The sequence below is a fragment of the Neopelma chrysocephalum genome, unplaced genomic scaffold, assembly GCF_003984885.1.
Source record: "Neopelma chrysocephalum unplaced genomic scaffold, ASM398488v2 Primary Assembly neopelma1_121, whole genome shotgun sequence".
Lineage (NCBI taxonomy): Eukaryota > Metazoa > Chordata > Aves > Passeriformes > Pipridae > Neopelma > Neopelma chrysocephalum.
Window position 1 is genome coordinate 847547 of NW_020897783.1, and position 22500 is coordinate 870046.

Sequence of the window (22500 nt, forward strand, 5' to 3'; positions counted from 1 at the left end):
AATGGTGTCTGTGAAGTTTCATGCAAATTCATTATCCTTACTCTGTGAGTGGAGTACTGTGAGCTTCCTCAGTGGTTCAGATCAACAGTTGGCTCCAGAAACCCTTTTTTGTTGCAGTAAAATACATATTGTTCTTACATTTTAAAAAATTTAGCTTATTTGAGAAGTTGCAGTATAACAGAGGCTCCAAACACATGATTAACAAAATGTGCTTTGCCTCTTTTTCTATCATATGTAACAATGTGGGATAATTTGGATAATTTCTTAAGAGAATAAGTGAATATGTTTCATATATTTTGATTTTCTCAGCTAGGATGGCTTTTTTTTTTTTTTTAGGGAAGCCACAATTTGCAGAACAATAGAGGAGTCTGTTTGGGTGGGTCAGAATAGCCTTATTTAATATGAATTAAAAAAGTGTTCCAGGGAATCTGTAGGTAGCCCAGCTGTTGGTTCTAGCTATTGGTTGAACATCATTTTGCAGTCATATGGTCATATTGATGGCTTCCTGTGATAAACAGGTTGATGAGAATCATCTTTTAATATAAAACAGGAAAAAAAGGAGCACATTTTGCTCATGGGTTAACTCTGATTTGGTAGCTTTACTTATTTAAAAAAAAAAGTCTATAAGTAAAGCACTTAGCTCTGAACTTCTTAAAAAAATTACCTTGTTCCTTAAAGAAGTTCTGTGCCCATGAAGTTGCAGGTGCTGAACGTGTTGGAACATAAGCATAACCTTAAGATAAAAATGAAAATATCTGCTTCAAATGAGGATTCACACACCACACAAAGACTTGTTGAAATTTACATTTTTAAATCCTTGGGAGCAGTGCTTAGTAATATAAAAGTCTCCAAGCACCTCACCCAGGGTGACTGCCCTTGTAAGTCCAAGTAGTTTCATATGTACCCAGATCTAAGGCCTTTTTCTGCTCACATCCAGAGCTTCCAGGTTTTGAGTAATGGATCTTGGGGCTGAATGCAGGACTCAGGAGCTCAGCCAGATGCCTAATAGATATTGCAAGACTCTGCTCTGAGATGAGTGCTGTACTGGATATAGGTAGAAGTACTTTGTTTAATCAGGACTGTGGCACTCTAGGAAATTCTAGAATGATCATATATGTAATTCATTTTGTTTCTGTTCAGCATTTGTGAGTCCTGTATATTAGCCAATTGTGAAATATTTGAAAAACACATCATTGAAAGTAACATTTCACATTTGTATTTTCCCATAAGTATATTTGACTGTTAATGAAAGCCATGGGACTGAAAGCTGTTGAGACAGAAATCTTATTCAGGAGCCTAGAGCTGTAGTGCTCTCTGACTCATTTGATCCTCCCATATCTCCTTTGGGATTCAACCATTTTTAAAAGGAATTACAGATAGCAGTAGAAGAATAGCTTTGTCACTGGCTATTCATTCCATGGTGTTTCAACATAGGGCACAGATTAATGTAATTTATTGTGCTGATTTTTGTTTTCTGGACATCTGTTCAATACACCCAAACTCCTCCTGTATAAGACTCCGAGGAGCCATCAGTTGGTAGCAGCTAGAAAACATTGGGCTAGATATTCACTGGTGACTTGGAGGTAAAACTCTTTATGCATTGGATCTCCAGTGCCCTGAGCTATCCAATTGTCTGTGTTAAATAACCCCAATGTGCCTTGTGTCAAATATTACTGATGTCACTATTGACATTGTGTCAAAAAATGTCATACCTAATGTCTGTCACTGAAGAATGGTGGCAGAGTCAAAATTTGACAAAAAACACTTAAGGACAGATAATGAAAGCACTGTACATCTTTCTCGTTCCCCTCAAAGGGAACTAAGTAAATTGTGAGTGTCTACTCAAATTTTCTTATGCAGCACACATTCGTGTTGTATATTTCTAGCCCCAGAGATTTTAGATTTGAATTTCCTAAAAATATTGGTAAACAGAGGAAGTTATTCAAAGGAAGTTTAAAATGACACGAGTTAGCACAGCTGCAGTTGGTGGGGATCAGCACCCCCTGTTCATCCGAGGCAGGCAAAGGCTTCAAACAACAAGTTTGAGATGCCAGAGACACTGGGCCATGAGAAGCACGGGGGAGAAAACAAATTAGGTTGGTCTCACTACACTTCCCTATAGTATTTTAAAATATTACAGCTTTTTAAAGTTTGAAACTCATGATCATCTATTACGTGATATTTGTTAGTTTTGTGAGAAAGTGTTATTTTTATTGTTCTAAACTGAAGTTTACTTTCCTTAAACTTTTCAACGTGGCTTGATGAGGCCTAGTCCCTCTGGGTATACTTATAGTATTTTATAATATAGTATCTTTAAGTGTAGAATCTCTCACCCATGTGAATGTAGCAAAAAAACCCAAAAACGTATAAGTTTCTCCAAAGAGACACATTTTCAAGCTTTTTTTTTCTTTTGGGAATTAAGGGGTAATTTAAAATATCCTGACACTGATTTGTAGATTTTTAATTTTTTTTTTCCCGAAGATTTGAGTATTCTGTTTTTCAGTAGTATCTCTGAGTCTCTCTGGCTCATGGAATCAAGGTCTGTATCCCTTCCCCCTTCAGAGGCAGCATCAGAAAGTTCTGCTGCTCTCAGACTGGACTGTGGGCAGCAGCATCTGGCAAGAGTTTGGCTTTGAGCAGACAACTTCAGTAATTCCAAAGTACTCCTGTTTAGTAGCAGCAATAATAATAAAATTATAGTGGACTTTAAAGCAACATTCTGCTCTGCTCCCAAGCAATTGCTTACAGTTTTCTCAAGTAGATGCCTCATGTTGCCCTGAAAGCCTCTGGACTTGTGTGAAGGAATGTTGCTTTGTGCTGTCCAGGCAGTCTGTGTGATTTGTTAGAGCCACGAGGTCAGATCTTCTCAAGCAGTAAAGAAATGCTGAGAGACAGTGCTTGATGTATCCATCTGAAGGCTGACACGCTGTGAGCTGGTTCAGTTTTGTAAAGCTTTTCACAAAGTGAAGGAGTCCTGTGCAGACAGTAAACATCCTAATGTCTGGGTCAACATCCACAATCAATTACTGCTGAGCTGCTGTGCTTTGGTTACCTGCACTGGGCCCTACCTGCACTGGCTGCTGCTGTCTTGGAGGCAATGCTGAGAGCTAATGAAAATCCCAGTGCACTGGGATTGTGAATCACCCAGTCTGGAGTCTCTTATGGCTTCTTAGATACATAACTATTTTTTTTAAATTGCTGTGAATTTTGAATCTGTATTAATTTTATGTTTCTGAAACATCTTTGCCTAAAACACAATAACAAATAGAAAATATGATGCTCTCAGATAATGAAAAAAAAAAGCTGGGCTGTAGGAAGAATAAAATCCTCTAGTAGAGGTACTCAGGAAGGTAACAAAAACATAGATGCAAAGCATTTGCCTAATTATCAGCATAAGTGAATGTAACAAACAAAGAATAAATCATTTGTTTGGCTTCATTATGTTAAATTAGTTTTAAAAAAATCTAGTCTTGGGCATTTTACCTCTGAAATATACAGTATTTGCAAGTTCAGTGCTGCCAACATTTCTCAAGTAAGTGAAATGGCTTAGGTGATATTTAAGATGATTTTGTGTATGATGAATGGCTCATTTACCATCCTACATTTAAACTCAGAGCACATTGAAATGTGTGCTTGAAAGTCTGAATGAGTACATCTGGACTCACCGGCAGGTTGTCTTCAAAATAGCAAACAAGGATCTTCCAAAGCTTTTCTGGGAACTTTTTGTCCCTGAAAGTCTTCTTCCCACTTACAGGCCTTCTTTGCTTTCAGTGTCCCGTGTTCCTTTATCCCAAGAGAGACCCTCTGTTAGGGCTTTCAAAAATATGCCAATTTTGAGTTCATAAATAACAAAGAATCTTTTCCTGGCCCAGTCTTCACCTCCAAAGTGAGAAGCAGAGGAAACAAAGGAAGAAGTTCAGCTTTACCTCTCTAGATCTTCTTTCCAACTTGAGTTGTGCAGTGGAACTGAGAGGGGAGAATTTTCTTTGCACCCCCTACAAATTCCAGGCATTAAAACGTTTTGTTTCATTGGCCAAAATTTTTCAAGCTGTTTCAATTAATAATCTATACTTTGAGAGAGATTCCTGAACTCTTTTCCTTTTGACATTCACTTGTGCTGATGAAGCTGTAGGTTAAATGCTTTCTCCAATTAAAAAAGGGAAAAGGATAACAAAAGAGTGAACTCCAGTAGGAGTGGGTGAGTGAATGTGCTCTATGAGGATAAGCAAACCCAATGCTCAGGATATTCACTTATCATATGTGAAGCTAAATACCTGATCTACCTCATTCAGAGCCAGGAATGAATGTAAGCCTCTCTCATTCAAGGGGAATGTCCTTATTTCATCTTCCTGTAAGGTTCCTGTGGGTCCTTTGTTTTCCTTTTTCCTTTTTTTCTTTTTCCCTGATCACTACTTTTATAAAATCCTGGTAATGCTGATTTGTTCTGTTCCTTGTAGGGTTTTCTGCCTCTACCTGCCCTCTGTAGCAAAGGCATGAATTCTGAATTTGCAGTAATTCTAAAAACATTAATTCCCATAAAAATAGTTAATAGCTGGGCTTCATGTTTGATAAACGTAAGTGTTTGATAAAAGTAAGGTGGTAAAGTTTGTTTAATATACAAATATAGTATGTTTCTATTAATTTACTTTAAAGTTCTCTTTCTACTATTTAGCAGTTTGCTAATGAGAATACCTGTGTAACAGTAATACTTTAATGGTATTTACTAATATAAATATTTGCTTTCTAGAAGCAATGTTACACAAAATTCCTGAACTGCAGTCTAAGCAACTGCTGGAATGTTTGAGGTAAGAAACCTGACCTTTGGGGAGGATCAACATCAGGAAAACAGAGTTTCCACTGTTTGTGACTTGTGTCCATAGTGAAGGGGCTTGGAATGGCAGGAAGGCGACCAACACACACTGTATCACGGCTGAACCCCAATGGAAAGTTCTTGTCATTATAATGATATTGGTAACAGAAAGTATTTTGCATGAATTTCAGCATATCCTTGTACACTCAAAACAGGCAGTTTGGCAAGGTCGTTCTGTAACAGATAAGGGAAAATAAATAGAAAGAAACCTTCATTTATAGTAAATATTAGGAGTTGCAAAACCTGTGTGGAAAAGAAGAATTTTGACTCAGCTTTGTTCTAACTGCTGATGGAGTTACATTAGCTGCAGCTTAAAGCAAAACAGAAAACGTCTTCTTTGAGGCATCATCTTTTCCACATAAATTCTGCTCCTTCTCCCTCAAACTATTTAGTTGCCAGCTATTATTGTCAAGTGTTTGCATTCAACATGCATCATAACGTGTCGTGTCCATGTGGCTGCAGTTGATGCTCAAGTGCCAGCCCTGATCTGCAATCAGAGCAGCTCTGGCTGGCTGTGCAGATGACAGACAGTGATAGACACGTGGAAGGGGGAAGTTTCACCAGTCATTCCTCAACTGGAGGGCTTGCCCAGGTTGTAGATGAATATACAGAAGCCCTCTAAAATAGTAAACCTCCCACAGGTTTATTCTTGGAAGTGCAGGAATTTGTCTGGTGTATTCAGGTGAGTGTTGACATGAGACCAGGGCAGGAACAGTCTGGTAGTAAAATATTTTTCCAGGCAGGGCTTACCTTTGAGTTCTGGAATGGAGATGCGCTTAACTTATGATGCCATTTTTCTTCTTCTAATTATTTTTCTTTTAAGGATTTCTTTGCAAGGGGTCTTATACTCTTTTTTTTTTTCTTTTCCTTAGCAAAGTAGTCCTACTTAGCTTATTTATTTTTTCAGCTTTAAAACATCAGCATTTTATAGATCTGAATTTCACAATGTGAGGATGATTGCTACGTACAATTTGCAAAATTGTGATTAACCAGCCCCTGTTTCGAGTCAGTTCTCCCTAATTCACAAAAGGCTTCCAAGAATAGTCTGCACAAAATTCAGTGTGCAAATTGTAGGGCAGATTTTTAGAGGGCAGTTTAAAGAATGAAGTCCTAAGGGTTTTATCTATATTTATATCTCTTGTTAAACCAAACTCTTATGTAAATGTTACAATCTGTAAATAACAAGCTGAGCCGCTTTCTTAAAGGAAAGATTGCATCCACATTTTTTGAGATTTGGCAAAATTATTAACTTGCACAATAGACTAATATACAAGTATATTTGGAAGCAACTAATGCTAGCCTGTGTCTTCATCTGTATTTTATGTATATTTAAAGGCTTAAGAATAGATAGACCTTTCGTTTTCCTGTAAAAATTGTCTCAAATTGAAAAACACTGCCCTTAGTGATGGCTTGAAAAAATGGAGATAGCTTTTGTATACTTTTACTTTTTATAGCCATTAATGTTGTAGTAAATCTTGTATTATTGTATACAGTCTAGATTATTCTTCATTCTTTTGCCTTTGGACAGGAAAGAAATTACTGGCTTCCATCAGTGTTATTGGCAATCCCCATATTCTGACATCTGTTCCTTTCTAAACATTTTACCAACCTTGATGAAATGTAGTTTAGTGTTAGAAGCTGACTTGAAGAAAAAATTGGATGATAAAAAAATAACATTGATTAAACACCAGAAGTAATTTACCAATGACTATCAATATTTTGATGGCCATTGCAGTTTATTGCAGAAAAGCTAGACATCTTATAGTAATTTTAATCATATATAAATCTTTGAATTAAGCTGAATAAATGAATTCTCATTTTTTAAACAGAAGGATGAGAGACTGATTTTACTCAATTTTAATCAAACTCTTTGAGCCGTACTCCTGAGAATGTTTGGGGCATATTTTACAGATGCCATGCAACACACATCTCCCAAAATTAAAAATCTCAATTAATATTTTCTAATACACAGTGGAGATGTCATTTGTGACTCTTCTCGTTCCATGGAACAACACTAGATCTAGATTTGCCCACGTTAGGGCAGGTGCTGGGAGTCCTGCAGGGCACTTGAAGGGGCCTCAAACAACAAAGGTGGGTCTCTGGTAGACCACCAGCTTTACATATACACTTTCCTTATTAACTGTGCATCACTAAGGTAAAGCAAAGTAATGAAGGACAAGTGTGATTATTTTCATTCAGGTATCAAGTGTAGAGTAATTATGGTGTGTCCTTCCCCACCCTGTAGGGTGGTGAGCTGAAAGAGGACTCTTCAAGAGTTGGGGGTTGGGGCAAAAACAGGAGTGAATGTTTCATTTCCAAAGACTGGAACAAGTTAATTACACAGTGAAGGAGTAGGTATGAATAATATCTTCTGGGGAAGGGAAGTATGTGGGAAATAAATTGAAAAGGGCTACTATAGAGCGTGTGTTCTGGTATTGTAAAAGGTAGATGCACAAGAGGATGGGAAGGTGTGATTAGATTTTTTTCAGAAGCACTTAGCAACAGTGGAGCTGTTGGAGTAGTAAATGTTTGGGAGCAGAGTTTGGGCAATGCTAATTTAGGAACCCTATGCCCTTTGGATGGATCCTTCCTGAAAGGTTTTCAGTGAAGCTGTCATACTTCAAAAGGGTGAGGAAGGCGTATTTCTCCAGCACTGTGTATGTCTATGGACCATTGAGGACAAAAGGAAATTGCAACTCTTGATGAATTCACTTAGTCGCACCAAGATTTTCAAAGGTGGAATTACTCCTCTAGCAATAGGATCTTATAGGACTCCAAAGCTAGTTTTTGATTCCCTTACCTTTGAGAGTAACTTGAACTATGGAGGGTTCAAGGTAGTTGCTAGGCTGTTTGAAGTGGAGGGGATTTGAGAGATTTGTTTTCTTCTTTTGACAGAAAATTTTAATTTGAAGGAAAATTTTCCTAGCAGACCTCCTTTAGAAACTTCACATTTAATATGAAAACAGTTTTCCTTTAATTTCCAGAAGTCATGTATGGCAGGAGAAACTGAGTGGTCTAGGTTAAAGTGGTGTGTAAACTGACAATTTTTGGATTTGAGTGCTCTGTGTTAATCATAAAAAAATTTCACACATTTCAGCCAGAGACCTCTCAGCACGTTTTATAAATTCATTCAAAGATGAATGAATTCTCACAGTTCCTTGCTGAGGATATTTAGAAGAGAAAGTAAACGTTATAGGCAGAATGTCACTTTTGGGAAGGGCATTGTTATTCTTAAAACTGATTTTTATTTATTTTTTTCTTTCTGAAAACATATTAGATTCAACTGTGCTTACATGTACCTACCAGGAGTAGAGTCTGGTGGTCAGGAGACTGTCCTGGGAAATCGGATGACCCCAGTTCAGATGAATGAATGTCACTCCTGAGACTGAATGGCTCAGAGTTAATATATAAAAACAAGATTAAAACAATTTCTGAATCAGACAAATGAACAGGACTTGGTTTTTCTCTCCTATAGCGTGTTCCTGTAACTACCAGGAGACAGAGATCTTGACTCTGTCTTCTTCCAACGAACTAAAGTCAGCAACTTTTTTTTTTCTCCCCCCTCAAGAAAAAGGCAGAAATTAGAGAGACGTGAAAGAAATTTGGCATTGTGTGGTCACATTTAGTATCTCTTGTTCAAGGATGGGGAAACGGAGGGGAAGGCTCTGTCGTTTGCTCCAGTGTCCCACCGCTTGAGCAGCAGGAGTCTGATGCAGGGCCCCGGAGTGCCGCCTGACCGGGGCCGTGTTAAGGCAGTGGGTGTCTGCCCTCCCTGTCAGACCCCGAATGCCTGATGGCCTTGCCTTACCCTCCCACAGCCTCCCGTTAACATATGGTTTCAAAGCTGTTGACGTTCACCTGCTCAGATATCTGTACAAACTACTAGTAGGAACTACATAAATATCTAACAGATGCACGCGTTCACCCTGGGATTAATGCATTCTGGACTCGGACCCGTCAGCATCACACCCCTTCACAAAGGCATTTTATTTTTTCACTTGCTCATGTGGTGTACACCTGTGACATGCTGGCAATGCACTTGCTTGCAGTGAGAGAGCCCCTCAGGTTCAAAGCTATCCTTATATCTTTGTTCCTTTATCCGTGAACCTTTTGAGGTTTTCTCTTAGTGTTCAAAAGGCTTGAGCGTGGCATTACATCTTTAAAACCTCTTCTGACCCTTTTTTGAATATGCTGAATATAAAAGCAGAAACAAAGCAAGGAGAACTAGATAAATAGATGCAGGGAGACATCATAAGGGGGAAAAAAAGCTCCTGAGCCTGCCAATATTACTTCATGCTTTTTATTGCAAACCTGTAAACTAACAATAGCCCACCACCTCACGCAGCTGGGTGTGCGAATTGAAGGTGTGCTGAATGATGTGTGGGCTTTCCAAATGTAGCACAATAACAGGAACACCTGTGCTAAAACACTTTGCATTGATTTTATTTTTTTTACAATATTCACAGTCCTTCTCTTTTAAAAGTCTGTGTAGGGGAAAAAAAAAAGCTTTAGTTTCAGTTTTGGGACTTATCTCCAAAGGTTTGATGGAGCTGTTAGAAAATCATGTGGATTGACATGTACCAACCAAATGTAGGATTGGGTCTTAAAACAGAGGAGAGCTTGTTCATCTTGTGGTCCCAGCTTTGCTAATGTACGTTGGCTTTGGCTAACAGGCTCCTTGCAGTTAGTCCTGGTTTCCTTGATTGTTTGGTGGGGTTTGTTTGTTTGTTTGTTTGTTTTTTAACTGAGCAGCTGATGTTTCAATAGCCATTTACAGCAACAGAATGGTTAAGAAAAATATTTATAGTCTGTAAATGTATATCTTATGGCACAGCACTGATTTAAAATTATTAATATTCAATAATTCATGGTTGTTTAATGAAATGACAAATCAAATCAGAAAAAGTAGAAGTGAGAAATTTCTGTAACTTAATTCTCATCACTGCAGAACCACGCAGTTACTATCACTGCTATTATTATTTGGAATCATAGATTAAGTTTAGTGTTATGGTTAATGTTAAATTTCAAGGATAAAAGCAAGATGCTTTTCACTGCCAAGAATTTACAGTAACATTGTGGGCTGTGACTCTGAGAACTAGAAAGATGGGCATCACAGGTAAAAAGTCTAAGCATACCTTTTTGGTCTCCTTGTCAGCCGTGTAAATGGGTCCAAGGGTTGCTCAAAGGGCTAGTTAACCTTTTCTCCTTTAACAACAGCTGAATTTGAGGTTCTCTTTCACCTAAGTACCTACCAATTTATGTCCATAATTTCTATTAATTCTGAGTCATTCTTTCTTACACTGTTGTTACTTGAAATGGAAAATATTGGTTACAGTCCAAGAGAAAAATTTATAGCCTGTCATTGTAGCCTTGTGCTATTTCAATATAATAATACAAATGCATTCCCTCTTCGTGATAAGTGTATTTTTCCTTTTACTTTCTCATGCAATGTTGAGACCCTTTCCAGACTTACTTTGTCTCTGTGATCCCAGAGATTATAAATGCTCAAGGAGCCTTTAAAGATATTTGTTACCCTTTACAGCAAGGGAAGCAGACTCTCTTGTTCTCTGTCACACTCAGGCTGAGTTTGCAGGAGGCAATTTTCATCTTGTATAGCTAAAAGTTGGGGCTTGTGGTACTATTCTGTTAGGTCACCTTATAACCTTGTGGATATTTTCCTGGATGTTCTATGGGAAATAGAGCATCCTCCAGTTTTAAGGAAGGTAGAAAAAGTTACCAGGCCCAATCTAGCTCCTGTTGATGTGTGTGGTGAGAAGGAGATGGAGCTTGGGAAGGCAGGAGTGCTGCATGTTTTCGAAGTGAGAAGGAGACCCACTGGACAAAATTTTCTTCCCAGTAATCAAGGGAAGATGGGAGTCTCGCAGCAGTAATGTGGACTCCTCTAATTACCACTTGCAAGTTATTAGCATCTGGAGCCCTTTTTCCCTTTCCTATCTAGCAATTACAGAGTGGGATAGATTAACGTGTTGCTAAAGCTGTATAGTGGACTAAGTTTCTCTCTGTCTGCATTTGGTTGGTTGCTGAAATTGATACTTTTAGCTGAAGTTCAGGATTTTTACCTGCCCTTGAATCCCAGGCTGTTCTCTTTATAGATAGTGTATATTCAAATACCATTTATTTACTTCTCTGCTCCCTACCCCCACCAAAGAAAAAGAAACACATCTTAAAAAGCCAAAGAAAACCAGTCAGACACATGTTTTGCACATGAAGAATCACATCTATAGTGAAATGGGATCCATATGTGTGTTTTGGATGTGAGCATCAATGCTCAGTTTGGCTTTGCCCACATGCCAGGGCGTGTGCGCTGCTGCCGAAAGCTCAGATTTTTCTTGCTAAATCACTCACAAAATTTGAACTTGAGGTTGCATTAATGTCATAAGTTCATAGTTTTCTGTTGTTTCTTTCCCCATGTATAGTGTCCTTTGTTTACAACTCAAATCCTCTCAAGATTAAACTTTAAAAAAGACTCTGTGATTTAATGGACTTAGGATCAGATTCTAACCTCCAGCGTGAAACAAGCCTGACTGTAGCACTCAATAGCAGTAGAGGATTGTTTGCAGTTGCGAAGCAATGACCGCCAAACATTATTCAGAAAAAAAGATGCTGGGACTAATTTTTGCATGGATGAAATATTCAGATGAATGTTAAAAAACTGCGTAACAATAGACGGTGACATACACAAAGTGTAAAAGAGAAATTACTACCATTCCAACATAGCACTGCACTATTTTTTTTTCCTTCCCCCTCAACCGTAAATATCTTAGCTTCAAGTTAGCATAGTTCTTTATATGAAGCTTTTTTTCTATCTTGTGCATATGTCCTGCAGAAGGATCTGGACAGATGGAAAATTGTCCTGCATGGATCTGTTTGCAGTTTTTAAATTTATAAAGATAATTGTCTTTTCAGTTCATCTTCCAAGTTTTGGACTTGTTTATGCATATGCATTAATTTTTTTCCTTCCTTTCACTTTCCCCCAAATAAGAACTATCTTGTAAGTTTAGGACCAGATCCTTGCTGTTGCTCAGGTACTTTCTACTCCTCTGGTGGTGGAAAGTATCTGTGACTTCACTGGCCTCCAGACGATTTGAAACACCTTCTCTAAGAAAATCCTCTGCTAGTGGTGGCAGTAGCAACAGTGTCACATCCCCTTCTCCTCTTTGAGGATGTGCTTGGAACAGGGAGGACAGCCTGTGACTATCAGATTAATGCCTCGTTGAATACAGGTAAAACAGGATGAATTGACTAGGGAGCAGTTCTGGAGGTTGTTCTACTGTACACCAGGTTGTTAGCTGGGTAATCAGAAGATTGTTTTGGAGACCAGGGATATTCTGCTATCACATCTCTGTTATTTTCAGGGAACAGGAAATGAGGTTCAGAATTGAAATATGGAAAGATCCTTCCTGTTTCTGCACAGAATTTAGCTGTTTTGGGGGTACTAAAGCTGTGTAATATGAGTAAAGCAAATCTGAAAGTAAGTAATGCTTCAAGCAAAAGGAGGGTGAGGATGGGAGAGGTGCCTTTGTGGCATTTATTTTCTTGACTCTATTCTTCTCATCACGATCTTGGATCCTGAAAGGTATAGCAATCTGCTTGCTACTAGCACTTCATTATATAGTAACTCTTGAACCTTCCTACTGGGTTTAGCTGATCAATTATTTTGTAAAGAAAACAGGGTGTTTTTTCAAAAGCTGTGTTTTATTTTCATTTATAATTATCTCCACATCAGTCTTCAATTTTGAATCTTGAATTGGCCACATATGCACACTGACTTGGATGTAAAAGATCTGTGACAGCAGTCACATGATGTTTCCATACAATAATTATTGTCTTTATAAGGCCCAGAATCCTTGGAAGATCAGGAAAACCTACAAAAAAGCTGGTTTGAGGTTATCTATGGGACTCAGAATTCCGCTCAGGTTTTTATGTCATCGATAAATCTATATTTTTTTAAAAGGAAGGGATGTGCCTTTAACTTCTTATTGTCTCATCTTTGTATTAGAGTTTCTTAAAACAGTAGACCCATAAAAGGAATGCCATCAGCTGAAAATCTGGTCCATGAGAATTTTTTTGTGAGTCGTTCTTGCATCTTCTTCTAAATGTTGTTAAATTTTGTGGTTTAACAGCTATATCTCAAATTCTTAAATGGAATGTATATTTCCCTGATCTGTGTCATAAGAAAACCATATAAAGATAAGAGGGTTTTGATTTTTCAGAGGGGAAATGGTTAAGCTTATTTTATCAAGGTGCTATTGCTTGCTGAAAGTAAATGTATAAAATACATAGAAACAGCTTCACTTCCTATCAGGTGACCTGAATATCTTATCTCTAAAAATATTATTTAAGAAATGTAGACAGATTTTTCATCTCTACATTGTCTTTTAAAATCTTGACATGGCTCCATAAGAAATCCATACTTCTTATATACCTTAGGTAATAATCTTTACAGTAGCCATAGATCCCTGAGAGTTTCATGGGACTGGGAAGTGTGTCAGGACTATAACTGTAAAAAGTACCTGAAAATAAGGCTAAAAGAGGTCAATTCAGGCTACTTTTCACTTGACCAAAATAAATAAGAAAATATTATGGCTGCTCAACAGTCTGAGAACCTCAGGTGGGAGGTGCTTTCATTCTGATGAGGCTGCGCCTTCTCGCACAGATAAATTCACATACGTTGCTTTAGAAATGTAAAAAAACCAGTGCTTGCATGAACACACACGTGAAACCCGGGTTTCATATTATCATAGAGGTGGTAACTGCCATATTGTGAAGCAACAGGACCTCTGTGCTGGTTCACAGCATCCCGTTGCCTGTGCCGTGCAGCCCCGGTGTCGCGCAGGCGAACCGGAGCCCCGTGCGCCGTCGGAGGACTGGATCAGCAAATCAGTGGCTAATAAAGACAGGCAGCAACAGCAGCAGCAGTGTTGGCCTTCCCCACAGCAGGGTACCACAGATGTTTCAGATAACAAAGTGAGCTTCGCTGACAGAACATGTGTGTAATATATAAAATAATGGGAACCGAAGGGGAGGGGGGCAAGACCACTCCAATCCACCCATGTAAAAATGTTTTTTATTTATAAGTGAGCAGCTGAATACAAATGTTGTCTGCTTCCATAGAAGTAAAAAATAGCAGGCTGATGTGGATGAGAGACTTCACATGGTTTCTAGTAAAATACTCTGTGCACTGAAGTCTTTTTCTTGTCCCCCGGGTGGGTCCAGATCTACAGCTGGGGTAAATCCATGGAATTTTATTTTTCTAGCAATTATACTTTTTTGCCTCCTCTGAAGATCTGTCTGTGCTATGGCTGGGGGCGATCATGGCCAAAGTTTCCTGTGTAAACACTGTGGAATGCTGGACAGTTTTTGGACAGTAGTAGTTTTACGAACAGTTGCTACTCTGAGGAGTTTTTGCAGGGTGAACCTGGAGAAACAGGAATATGCAGTGATGATCCACAACTACCTGGGAAAAAAACCCACGAGCAGTTCTCAAGTAAGATAATTAGCTCCGAACTGGAGGAATTACAGCAGAAATCCCTGTTTTTGTAATATAATAGGCTTACCCTCTACTGTTCAAGTGTCCCAAAGTAATAAGATCAACCTCATAGTTGAGGAATCCTTGGGTGAAGGAGACTTGTACAGTCCTTTCCTGCACTGGTCCCAAGGGCATGAACACGGAGCATGAACGGGGCACCCTAGAAATTGCAGGGTCACCCAGTGCCACTGGTATCTGGTGAATGGTACCACAGTGTAAATTGACTGTCTGTGTGGCCAGCTGAATACAGGTTTGCAAACAGGATAGGAAGATAATCTGGAATTCCTGGTCATCCCACTCGATGTGCCTTTTCCGTGTCTGTGCTGCATGGCCACGAGCAAGAGCAACCCGGGAGTGTGCAACTTGTTATCCTGCTTTTGAAGAATAACAGGCAATGGCACTCAGCATGATGGAACAGGAAGCTCCTATCAGAGGCTAATAAATGTTTCCTTGTAAAATGGGGAGATGCTTATGTGAGTCCAGATATAAAGTGAAAGTAAGACAGCCCTCAGAGGAATTACTGAGGTAATAAATGTACTTACTAGGGCAGTGTGTGCCAGAGCAAGATAGAAATGGGCTAAGACCAGAAGAAAATTAGAACCTCAAGTGCAAGCTGAAGTTCAGTGGTCAGATGAAATTCAACCCTTTCCTCTGAGAAAAGAGTATCTGCTGGTGACTGACTGACTTGATTATCTGGGATTGGCGTGGCCAATGAGAAGAACAACAGTGTAGGATTTCTGCCATGTGTCCTGTTTTAAGCAGTAAGACATGAACATAGGATATGGTAACCAGACGGAGGATTTGGCTCTCGACATACACATTCTTTATGTACAGATTGTGCTGTTGCAACTACACCATTGCAGTGGGTCAGGGTCTGTTTGGGTGTCAGATTATTGCAGCATGCAGCTCAACATCACAGGGTGGCTAAAATCCCTTGAGACTGGCTGTGGGATATGTGGTTTGGCCCAGCATGATGCTCCTCCACATGCACTTGTGTGTTTTTTATCTCGTTCAGAATAATCTAAATTGTGAGAGGTGAGGGCACAAAATCATTCACAGTGAAACCAATATGAAATCAGAGAAGAATGATCTACTGTAGATGTCTCTGAGGCTGAAATGCAACTACAGGCCAGGTAAATTTCTCTGAAAATCTTGTGGCTGTATATGTGTTTTGGTCACTTTATCAAGGTTTATATTTTCAGTGGTTCAGTAAAGCAAGGTATGTAAAAGCAGCAGTTCCATACAATATTCTTTAACCAAAGAAAGTGAAATAAATCCTGATTTTTAAAAAAAATTAAAATATTTTTTTCCCTCTGAGCAGCATCTTATAATTGAGATCCACCTTGAACATGCCAAGGTCAGAATTCAAGACACAGAATATGCTCATGAAGCTGCCCAACAAGATACCTTTATTCAGCCAAATTGGAAAACTTGTGTGTAACTCAAAAGATCAGAATAGAGTCCTTATTGAGCAAGGTTAGGAGGGATAAAAACAATCGGCTTATATAGAGTATTTTTACTTCATAGGAATGTGGTTCTGATTGCTGAAAATGTATCCTTTGCATGAAGTACAAGCATAATCCTATGCCTACTTTGCCCTTTGAGTAAAAGTATGCTTAATAGCAATTTCAGGGGGAAAAAATCTATTTAAAGCCTGTTGAACAGAATATCCACTTATAGTGGGAAGCTATAAGTGAATAATGTTAATGGAGTTCTGTTTTGTAAAACGCATAGGACAACTAATAGAATCAAGCTCCTATAACAGTGAATGATTGAATTACATTTAAGAGAGTACCTAATTTATGACCTTTAAAGATAGTTTTAGAGCTGTCTGTTTTTGTAAATCCTAGACCACCTTCATACAAAAGTTTTTTAGGAATCTCATCTCTCACTTTATATTATGGTCAGAGGACCTTTTGTGATATTGTACGTCAGTAGTTCCATTAAAACATTTAAGTAGGTTAATTACTGAAAGGAAAAAAAATGCTTTCTAAAGAAAATTATTATGTCTGTTTATTGGTATGGGAGAAGTTCTTAGTCTGGGAGTAAATTTTGAACAATAGTGATGAACAATGACCAGACCTAGGACCTCCTCAGAAAAAGGAATTAAACCCTATAAATGTAAATACCAATTATTGAGTGTTTTTTTCCCAAAAACAGTAGTTCTTTAAAAAGGAGAAGTTTGTGCATAACTTCCACCAATCACTGGCATATTATCTACAGGAACATGAAGTTTTATACTTCTATCATTTTTTTCCTCCCATTTATTTTTACACTATGTGTTTATTTTATTGCTGTGAAACTCTGATTCAGTGTTATCTTGTGCAAAGGAAACCCTCAGTTTTAGTGCACACTTCATTAAAACTGTTTGTACTTTTATCAGTTTTAAAGAGGTCGCTCTTGCAGAGTTTTGCTGCTGGTTTTGCTTTGCACTGTTTGAGAAAGTAAAGTGAATTTGAGAGCCCTTCCACGTAGCAATGGGTTTTATATAGATATATTCCATGTAGGAATACCCTTCTATAACTTTTAAGTTTTACATCATTCCTTAAAACATTCTACGATTTTGTTAGCTTTTGTGCTGGAGGGTTATGCCTGCTGTGGTGTCATTCATTGCTCATCCTAAAGGAAGGCAGAGAACAAAGGTGGAATAAGCTCTGCTAATCTTCTGGATCAGCCAGACGTTATTCAGTGGTGTATGGGAATTTAAGGCACTGATCCTTAAGGGCAGGAGGTGCAGGAGAGGGGCTGTGAGGCTGCAAGAAGCAGTCACTTACTTGTAGCATCGCTGTTGCACAGCGCTGGTGCGTCACGCTGCCTTAAATGTGGCTTTTGCCTGCTGGGTGCAGTGGAGCTCTCCATGGAGCATCGCGTTTCCAGAGAGCTACAAATGGAATGGGCTAGTTTAAGAGTGTAATAATTTGATTTTTTTTTTTTTTAAGATCAATTTAGCAGGAAATACCCCAGCACGCTATAGGTCTTGCCTGTTCACTACGAAAGCTCTGTGCTGTAGCTCTGAGTTCCTATTGAGGTAACCTCATAATCCTTGCCAGAAGGGCTGGACTGCATGTGTATAGCTAAGGAACAGACTAGAAAAGGCTATGAGATTTCTGTCATTGATCCCAGTTACGGTTCTGTACTTTATAACATAAAGTAAAAAATGTATTGTTTTGCAGAGAAGCTCCATTATAGGTCAGCCCTTTTCTTAACCAGCCACTTGAGAGTGGCCCCACTTGACTCCCAACACAATTTACTCTGACCATTAGTTAAGGACTGTTTCTGCTCTGTCTGTGGTGTTCCCAGCTCCATATGGTGGTAGCTTAAGGCTGATCTAAGAGTAAACAAGAAGTACAGGGTTTTGGTCACACAAAGGTATGGGGCTCAATCTGTAAAATTAAAGAAGAGATTAAGTACAGGGAAGTACTCTGTCTTGATTGTACACCAAATATGCCAGGAATCAGAGATTAGGTCTCACCTCTTTTTGTTGTACTTGTTGGTTCATTATGATACCTTCTCCAAAGTAAAACTCTTTTTTGGAGAATTTTTTGCTACTTTATTGCTGCTTTTCTGAAAATGAAATTCCTGCTCTATACTGTATGTTCAGTATTTGCAACAAGGAGAGATTCTGGCTTTGCCCCAAACCACTTACAATCTTGATACTTTTACAGTGAACATCTCTGGAGCAGTGAGGAAGATTTTTTGGAGGATAAGAGGGAATGTCAGGCTAAAGCACCGTAAATACTTTATAGTCCTCAGATACTTGTCCTGTGACAGTTTCCAGTGCTTCCAGTTTCTTCTTACCACCCCTATTTTCAGCTATCAGTTACAGAATCATGACTTAATATTGCTAATTGCATAGTAAACAGAATAATATTGTTTGCCCCAAGACAGATTACCATTTCTCATTACAGAATTCACAGAGACCACAAATCATTGATACCATCTCCACCAGTTATAATAAAGTTTATCTTCAATCTGATAAAAAGCATGTACTGAATAATAACTGTTGCTCTTATTGTAAGTGGTTTAAAAACATGCTTTTTAAAAGCTGGGTAGCTCATTGGAGTTGCAATTCTGCATTTGCCCCAGCCAAGAGAGGTGAGAGCTGGGGACATAAACGGTCAGATTTCAAAGCGTGACTGTGGGTGCAGCGTGTGTGGTGGCACTTGACAACTGATGAACCTCTTGCTGTTATCACAGTCAACTAACACAGTCAGTCCCACTTTTCCTGCATTTATCTGTATTTTGTACTTGAACCCGTTGTTCAGTGTGTTTCAGATTTGCTTCTTTAGCTTATTCATAGGGAATTAAAGTGCACTAGGTGCTGTGAGAAGGTTCATCTCCTCAGTTCAAATTGTAGCGGTCCTTGGTGGTGTGAAGGTTTCTGCCTCAGTCTCCAAGATGAGTACTTGCACCTGCAGCAGTGCAAGGACAGACACTAAGTCCTGACTGAAAACTGCCTGAAAAAACAGGTTCATTTTACTTGTCTCCCACCACTACTTATGCACACTCATAGATGAAGAAGTAGTAATTTAGGATGACACAAACCACCAAAATCCATAAAGGGAATACCATGGCAGAAGTATGGATACTATAATGCTTTTCAGCTATTTTACAAAGGTGGAAATCTTCCAGTAGTGCTTTTTCAGTCTGCCCTGGTGAATTTAGATACTCCTTGGGGAGGTTAATCTTTTAACCCTAAAAGTTTTTATGTCATATGTGCTAAGATGGAAGCATTTGCATCGTGTGTCATTAACAACAAGATTGGCCCAAATGTTAGCTGTTACAGCTGAATTGTTCATTTTGCTACCTGTTTTCACTGAGATTAGCCTCAGCCAGGAAGTTCATCTCTAAACACAAACTTTCTCACAGCCTAGCTCTGCTTCTGACTCAGGAAAGGGCTAGTTTGGTGAGAAGTCCTAAAATTTGGAGCCAGTTTTAAAGTTTGGGGACTTCATAAGGCAACTGAAAACACTGTGCAAGTCCATCAGGGCTTGGATCGGGGTGTATGAAGTTGTGATTGAATCAGGTTCTAGTGTAATTCTGTGGGGAAGCAGGGATTCAGAAGGATTCTTTCAAAGTTGAACCCCAAACTCATTAAAATATTACAATAAAGTAATTAATGCACATGGCCACTAGACACTCTTAAAATGTAAATTTCACAGCTGTAAGAAATTAGATTTGTTTAAAAATAACAGAAGGCTCAAGTACAAATTATGGAGTAAAAGCCTATAAAATTTCAAACTTGGTTTTAAGGCACAGGTTTTTGGTTTTTTTTTAACCAGCTCGTTTACTTCAGACTAGCATTCGGAAACTGTTTGCCTTTTGCCTCTGAAGTTGTAGTTAGGTATCAGTGCAGAACTGACTAGTTGGGAAGTTTTCTTATCAGAAGGTTGGACTTGGAGAACAAGGCAAATTTTGCAAGGAATCTGTGCCTCCTCTGAACCCCCTCTGGTGTTCAGGAGGTGCTGGGCTTGCAGCTACAGGCACAGAGTCGTGAAGTTCCCCGAGTGCCCGTGTGAGTTGTTTGCACAGCTGGGAGGACAGGTAGTTCTCAGCTGACACACAATATTGACAGTTGTTGGGAGCACCACTTTTTCACTGTACATGTGTTTTGGCTGGCACAAGCATAACTTGACCTCTGGGAACCACTCAAATTGGTGAATGGCCTTGAATCAGTCGGTGCCACAGAGGCCAAGAAAATTAAAGTTGCTTCAGAAGCAATGGAGCAAGGGATGTGGCATGTATCTTTTCAGTGCAGAGGCCTAATTCCAGATTCTCCAGCACGTCCTCACTCATTGGTGTTTACAAACATGGGCCTGACTATAATGCAAGAAAAGAGTTTGACTAACAAATGTTCACCAGTGTATTTCAGTCCGTTTACATTTGAAACAACGCTGAAATACAGGGCTCCACCATGGCTTCTTGGCACACCAACTCCAGCAGAGTACTGAAATGGTTGAAGGAAGGAATTCCAGTCAGAATATGTTCCAGATGAATCCTGTTGGAGATCCATTTCTAAATGTATGCTACGTGCCTAACTATTAAAAAGTTCAGATTATGACCCCTCTAATGTTATTTTAATGCTAGTTTTTAAAATGTAATTATAAATCAAATTGCATTTGAGATCTGAAGCTGACAGTAGTGAGCTGGAACACTCTACAAGCTGCTTTAAAAATAACCCCTCTCAAACTTTATTACTGGTTTCAGAAAGAGAAGTACAAGTGGACTGGCCAGATTCATCCACACTGTTCCCATCAGCAGACAGGACAACTTGCTAAGTGTCTTCTGGTTTACAGAGACATAACATGGGACTTTTATCTTTACCTGGAAATTGCATTTCTGAGTTTCTTTCCTGGAGCTTAAGCAGAAGATACAAGCTCATTTAAATTGTATTTCCGCCTTTCTTTTCTCATTCTTTACCATAATGAGTTTCTCTGAAGATTAGGATTTCTAAAACTTGTACAATAGGCAAAAAGTTGGCAAGTGCAAAATTTTGGGGCAACACAAGCAATCATAAAGAAGAAATGCACTTAGCGACTGTTGTGTTGGTCAGTGGTCTCTGTATAAACATATTCAAAAAAAATGGCTGGAAAAGATACCAGAAGGACACAGCTGAGAGGATGGAAGCATTCAGTGGGGTTGAAATGTTCTGTTCAAATAATGGCTGTAATGATTTTGGTAACTTCATATTTCTTTCCCCACCCTTTTTATTTCCCTTAATAAATGTAAATGTTTGCATTAGATACTCCTGTAACTTTCCTAAAAATTAACTAATCCGCAAAGTGCATTAGAAAATATAGGCTTTGAATTTCCATTTACATAGGTGTAGTTTAAGGGGGAGGGAGGGAGGAATCACTGGGTAGGTAGATCTGAACAAACAAGTCATAGTATCTCCTTAGGTACATTTTGGGTTTTTTCTTTTCTTGTGAATGTGGAAAGTATATATTCAGTATTTACTTATGAAATTCTTCAGCGAATAATGCATTTTAAAAATCTTTATTTGTAGAGTTTTTTGTTTAGATTATTTATAAATTTATAGTCATAGCTGGTTACCTAAATCATGTTATTTCTTCTGTTCCCTGATTGCATGAGTTACGTATTTACTTGATTCAATACACAATGTAAATTGTGAGTGTTTCAGCTGAACATACATCTCAGAATTTTTGTTGGGTTGCTCAGTTACATAAATCAGCCAGTTAGAAGAGGGAGGGGATGTACCACATGATCTACTTAAGCAGCTAATACTTTAAAATTTTGAGATTATATATCTAGAAGTATACATTTTGACCACAGTACGTAGATTATATAAATTGAGTGATATTATTTCTATTCCCTGATTAAGGGTTGATGCTGTTACATCTACAAAATGAATGTCAATTCAAACTTCAATTTGAAATTTGAAGTCAATGAATATTTAAGCATTCATTCTAGATGTTGACTGTGAAGACATGCTAATATTGGTACAGCACATATGCTCCAAATTTTGCAGACAGACAAAACCAGAAAGTAGTTACGTGTTCCTAATGCTGTTAACTCAAAATTTTACTTTGAATTACAATGTTTTATAATATTTACTCAGGTCTCATTTTTTCCCTGTTTTGCAGATGGAGAAACCGAGGCAAAGAGGTTAAAGGATCTCTCCTGAGCCACAGAGTGTGTTGATGTCTGTTCCCACATGTGCACAGACTACTAGACTTCACTGCCCTGGCTGCAGCAGGTAAGACAGATTGTACATACAATGTGATCAATTCTCAAGTTGACTTAAATATTTCCTAGAAAGGTGAGAGACTCTTAAATATCTAAGATCTATATGCTGTTTGGATCCCTGAAAATCATGTGAAACGGACTATTTTCTATTGCAGACGTAGAAAAATCATGGATGTAAAGAGGTGTTAACGAATAGCTAAAATGTATCTGTTCATTAAACAAACATCCTTTTTCCTGACAGTTGTTAAACAGCTGGTGTGGTGGGTTGAAGGCCTTTTTCTTTTCCATCCTCAAATAATAAATACTCTTCAAGGGAAGGACACCTAATACCTGTGACTTAAGATGTTTTTTTATGGGATGTACTGTGGTGCCA

At 38.5% G+C, this 22500-nt stretch overlaps 1 protein-coding gene across 7 annotated transcripts in view; it reads left to right on the plus strand.

The window, feature by feature from the left end:
• ZNF536 (zinc finger protein 536) overlaps nt 1-22500 on the plus strand; it is a 345809-nt gene that overhangs the window by 79373 nt on the left and 243936 nt on the right. For all 7 annotated transcript variants that reach the window (XM_027697630.1, XM_027697631.1, XM_027697634.1 and 4 more), the window contains one exon: nt 22025-22137. The gene's annotated coding sequence lies outside the window, so the exon portion shown is untranslated. The remainder of the gene's footprint in view (nt 1-22024; nt 22138-22500) is intronic.